Source organism: Mirounga leonina, unplaced genomic scaffold, assembly GCF_011800145.1.
Source record: "Mirounga leonina isolate KUSES-001 unplaced genomic scaffold, KU_Mleo_1.0 Mir_94, whole genome shotgun sequence".
NCBI lineage: Eukaryota > Metazoa > Chordata > Mammalia > Carnivora > Phocidae > Mirounga > Mirounga leonina.
Genome location: NW_023270855.1, coordinates 57,480,883 through 57,486,239, shown reverse-complemented (window position 1 = coordinate 57,486,239; position 5,357 = coordinate 57,480,883). Strand labels below are relative to the sequence as shown.

The 5,357-nt window shown below is 50.3% G+C and overlaps 1 protein-coding gene across 1 annotated transcript in view; it reads left to right on the top strand.

The window, feature by feature from the left end:
- Nucleotides 1-356: 356 nt before the first annotated feature.
- The window catches only part of DOT1L (DOT1 like histone lysine methyltransferase), a 50,157-nt gene continuing 45,156 nt past the window's right edge, over nucleotides 357-5,357 (top strand). The window contains exon 1 of the mRNA XM_034997719.1: nucleotides 357-595. The gene's annotated coding sequence lies outside the window, so the exon portion shown is untranslated. The remainder of the gene's footprint in view (nucleotides 596-5,357) is intronic.

Genomic DNA, 5,357 nt, shown 5'->3' with positions numbered 1-5,357 from the left:
CCGTGGTGCAGCAGCTGCAGCACTCACGTCAGACAGGGCGCGTCTGGCCCTGGTTTCTGCGAGGTCTGGGCTCACCTGGCTGCCCAGACCCCACTGAGAGGCCTGGAGGGAGTGGCAGTGAGCCCCCATGCTGCGGGCCCTGTGGGGCTAGGGGGTGTCTGTGCTCTGGCGGGAGGGCGGCCCCGTGAGTTTTCCCCATGGTTGTGGTACTGGTGTTTCCCCATTTTACAGATGGGAAAACAGAGGCCTGGAGAGGTTCAGTAAGTCAGAGCCAGGCCTGTGGCTTCCAGGCTGCAGCAACACCTGGTTGGGGGGGGCGGGGCGCGTGAGGACTCAGCAGAGCGGTGGGGGCGGGGGGCCGGGAGAGGAGGGGCGGGGCGAAGACTCCATCCCAGGCCCCTGCCCCACTGCGTGCTGCGGAGGGACAGGTCTTCCCCAAGAGCGGCGTGTCCAGCGTGGGCAGGGGTCCCAGAGCAGCACCTCTTGCCCCGGGCCGGGTCCCCGCACCCTGCATCACCGGAGGGTGTAAATCCTGTCCCTTTGTCTTTCAGGACAAACACCACGATGCTGCTCATGAAATCATCGAGACCATCCGGTGAGTGCGGCACCTGCCGGGGTGGGCGGGCCCCCATGCAGGCCAGCCCAGCTGTGCTTTCTGGGCTTACAGCCTGCCCTTTGACCCCGCTTTGCCCTGCGTGGCTCCTCTTGGTGAGCACCTCAGGAGGACTTGAGAAGCGACAGCTTGGTCAGAGGCGGCCAGGTCGTCCGCGTGTGGCCCTGAACAAGTCTCCGTGCTTCTCGGAGCCTTGGATCCTCCTGTGGAAGGGGAGGGAAATGCCGAGCAGGCAGGGGGCTCCCCCACCTCTCCTCACCACCTTGCTTCCTTCTCCTCCCCCTTGGATCTGGTGCTGACTCAGCCTTCCCGCGGGGCTGCCCCGCTCAGTACCCCGCACAGCCTTTCGCCCGCTTGTTCCCTGAATGTGCGGAGAAGAGCGCCGCCCCTCCCCTACCTCAGGCGGGCGACCTTGACAGAACCCACAGAAGGCTTTCTCTTTGCTGGCCTGGGGTCTGGAAGGACCTCCAGAGTGCGGGCCGTGGCCGCTGGGCGCAATTCTGTAACTGCTTCTTGCCCTGTGGTCAGGGACCCTGTTCTTCTCTGAGCATCTGCAATAAAGCCGGGGGTTTGTGTGTCTGCGTGGCTTTGGCCTCTCTTGCCGTGTTGTTCCTCAGAATTCTCACCTGCGTAGCCACCCCCGGGCCCCTGCCGTGATGTCTGCAGGAAGCTGCCGTGGCTGGAGACAGAGCTGGGCTGGTGGTGCCAGGAGGGCAGGGCCAGCTTGTGGTGGGCCCCTTTCCCTGCCGCGTGGTAGCTGGGCCACCAGCCCAGGCCACTGCAGCTGCCCGAGCCTGTCGGGTTGGCTCTGGGGGCCAAGCAATGCCTCCTCGCAAGATCGTTTCCAATTTTAAGTGAAATAATGTGTGCAAATGTTGCAGGGTGGGCCTGAAAGCAATCAGTGGTGTTAACTAGTTGCCTTAGTTTGATTTATGTTATTTTTAAAGAAGGCTGCTGGGAGAGTCAAGGTTAACAGGGAAGGCTCTGAGTCAGGTGGCCTGGCATGTGCCCCAGTGGCCTCTGCGCCTGTTTCTCATCTGCGGAGTAGGGTGCTTCTCCCTGCGCAGCTGGGGGTCAGCATCCGTGCTGCAGCTGCTGAGCCAGCCCTTTGTCTGCTGTGGCCTCGTCCTCTCCCCGGGCTGGCCAGAGCTGCCCATCTACAGGCCTGATCCCCATGTCCTGGGTCTCAAAACCACGTTACCTTCTTCCTCTTTGTCCCTGCAGACAAGTTCTGTTCACTGGCGAGATGGTCAGTACCTCGTTTTGTTCTTTCTTTTATTTTACTTTCTATAATGGAGAATTTCCAGCAGATACAGTGGTAGACAGAGGGTGTCATGAACCCACGTACCTGCCACCCAGCCTAACAGGGACCAGCTCATCACCACTCACGTGTCGTCTGTACCTCCATCCACTTTAGTCTTTGCTATATTTGTATTTCTTGAAAAAGCAATTGAGATACAATGGCGATACCAGAAACCACACGCGGATAAGGTGCACGCTCCAGCCGATGTGGACGTGTGCACCGGTCTCCCTGTGTCCTCTGTGATCTGCTTGCCCTCCACCACCGTCCCCAGGCAGCCCCAACCCGCTTTCTGCCACGACAGGTTACCTCGCCTGTTCTAGAATTTTACCTGCAAGGACTTGTTCAGGATGTCCTTTTCTTTTTCCTGACTTCTTCCAGTCAGCACAAGACTTTGAGATTCTCCCTGTTGTTGTGTGTATCAGTCATTTTTCCTCTTTGTTACTGAGGAGTGTTCCGTTGTAGGATAGACTATGGCCATGTTTGGGCTGTTCTCGACTTTGGCGATTATAAATAAAGCTGTTACGAATATTCATGTGGGGTTTTTTTGTAGACATGTCTTTTGTTTCTTTTGGGTAAATACCCAGGAGTGGGATTGCTGGGTTTTATGGCAGCTTACTTTTAAGAGGAACCACCAAGGTGTTTTCCAGAGGGATCGTCCTGTTTTGTACCCCACAAACAGTGCAGGAACATCCCTGTAGCTCTCCAGTGCACCAGCATGTGGTGTTGACATGGTTTGGTTTTGCTGGCCTAATACGAGCTGTGTAGTGGTATCTCACTGTGGTTTTAATTTGCTTTTCCTAATAATTAATGACGTTCATCATCTTTTGCCTGTTTTTAAGAATTGATTTTACTGTTGAATTTTAACTGTTCTTTACATGGTCTCATTACCAGTCCTCTATCAGATGTGTATTTTGCAAAAGTTTTCTTCCTGTCTGTGGTTTACCTCTTCATATTCTTTTTTTTTTTTTAGATTTTATTTATTTGGGCACCTGAGTGGCTCAGTCGTTAAGCGTCTGCCTTCAGCTCAGGTCATGATCCCGGGGTCCTGGGATCGAGTCCCCACATGGGGCTCCCTGCTCCGCGGGAAGCCTGCGTCTCCCTCTCCCACTCCCGCTGCTTGTGTTCCTGCTCTCGCTACCTCTGTCTCTGTCAAATAAATAAATAAAATCTTTAAAAAGATTTTATTTATTTGTCAGAGAGAGAGAGAGCGCGCGCAGAGGGAGAAGCAGACCCCCGCTGAGCAGGGAGCCCGATGCCAGGCTTGGTTCCAGGACCCCGGGATCATGACCTGAGCCGAAGGCAGACTCTTCACCAACTGAGCTGCCCAGGTGTCCCTCCCTTTTCATATTCTTAACAGTGTCTTTGGAAGAGTAGATAGCTTAAATTTTAATTAAAGTCCAATTTGTCCACATTTTTCTTTTATAATTTGTGTTTTTCGCCTCCTAAGAAATATTTGCCTAATCTGAGGCCACAAGGGTTTTCTCCTATGCTTTCTAGAAGTCTTATGGTTTAGGTTTTCTATTTAAGTTTTTTAATCCATTCTGAGTAAATTTTTACATATGGTACAGGGATGAGTTGAAACTGATTGATTGTTTTGCATGTGGACGTCCACTAGTTCCAGCACTGTTTGTTAATGAGACTGTCCTTTCTGTCTGGAATTTCCGTGGCACCTTCGTCAGAAGTCAGTGGACAGTGGGAGTTGGTTTATTTCTAGGCTTGGTTCTGTGCCACTGACCCGAAGAAAACCTTGATTCCTTTATCTGTAGAGTTGTGTTGAGATTGAGCAGAGTAAGTTCTCCACCTTTGTTCTTCTTTAAAATATTGCTTTGGTGGAGCACCCGGGGGGCTCCGTCAGTTCAGCGTCCGACTCTTGGTCTCAGTGCAGGTCTTGATCTCGGGGTTGTGAGTTCAGGCCCCATGTTGGGCTCCATGGTGGGGGTGGAGCCTCCTTAAAAAAAGTAATAAAAAAATATTGCTCTGGTTATTTCACCTCCTTTGCATTTCCATGTAAATTTTAGAATCAGCTTATTGATTTTTGCATAATTTTGTTAGGAAATGCATTGAATCAGTAGGTCATTTGGAGAGATTGGCCCTTGAGGCTTCCAATACTGGGTCTTTCAATCCAAGAACATGGTATATATCTGTCTACAGTTCGCTCAGCAGTGCTCCGTTATCTAAGTGTGGGGTCTCGGACACCTTCTGTTAGATTTATTCCCAGGTAGTTGAGCTCTTGGCAGTACTCTGGATGGGATTCCATGTTAAATTTTATTTTCCAGTTGCCTGCTGCTAATAAATAAGAACACAGTTGATTTTCATATATTAACTATGACCTGTTGTTAAATTTGTTGATTCTAGTACTTGATTTGTAGATTTTTTAGGACTTGCTGTAGAAATGAATGTACCTGTGAATAGGGACAGTTTTACTTCTTTGTTTCAGTCTTCATGATTTTATTTCTTTTCCTTCTCCTTACTGAATTGGCTAGGACCTTCAGTACAATTTAGCGTAGAAGTGGTAAAAGCTACGGGTTTTTCATAGATTCCCTGTGTGAGTTGAGGGAATTCCCTGCTATCCCTGATGTTGTTTTTCCTAGGTGTGACCATGGCATTGTAGTTAATATTAAAAGAAGTCTGTAACTTTTACAGATGAATGCTGAGGTATTTGTGAATGAAATGACATAGTGTCTGTCGTCTGCTTCTGAATGATAGGGAATGGGTGCAGAAAAAGCGTTGGACAAAAGTGTCTGCTCGTGAGAATAGCTGTCAATGTGGCTAGAGGCATGTGGTCTGCGATTTTGTCTTACTGTGGTGACATTAACCTTGCTCACCTGCTCCACCATGTCTCTCTGATGTGTAGTCACTGCTTTTCCCCTTTTAATTAAGACCTTGGGCGAGATCCTTGGAGACCATGCAAATATCCCGTTTCTCCTTGGACTTTCGCCCCTTGATTTTAGCATCCGGAGGTGGCTCTCACAGGTCACGACTGGTTACTGTTGCTTCTGAAGGCGATTTCTCTCTTCTCACTCTCTCCATAGTTATTGACTGGAATTCTTCTGTGAGGAAGAGCTGTTCTCTCATACGTATTTATTTCATTCCGTGAGCTATAACCCACTACTGCTGTTTCGTCACTCACATTGCTCCTGTGCTGGCCACTTGGGGCTCTCTCAGTGTGCGCCCCGTCCCTTTGGCATGCCCCCTGCCTTCCCGAGCCTGTCCTCACTTTCCAGAACCAGTCACCTTGAAGTTCCCGTGTTCCAGACCTGCGAATCAGCCACATCTCTGAGGAGCCCTGGTTTCTTTTATTGGAGAATAGTTTGTGCTGTTTTTTGAGACTGAGTTTTCTTCTCCTTGCTGAGTTGTGAGGATTCTTTTTTTTTTTTAAGATTTTATTTATTTATTTGACAGAGACAGGCACAGCGAGAGAAGAAACACAAGCAGGGGGAG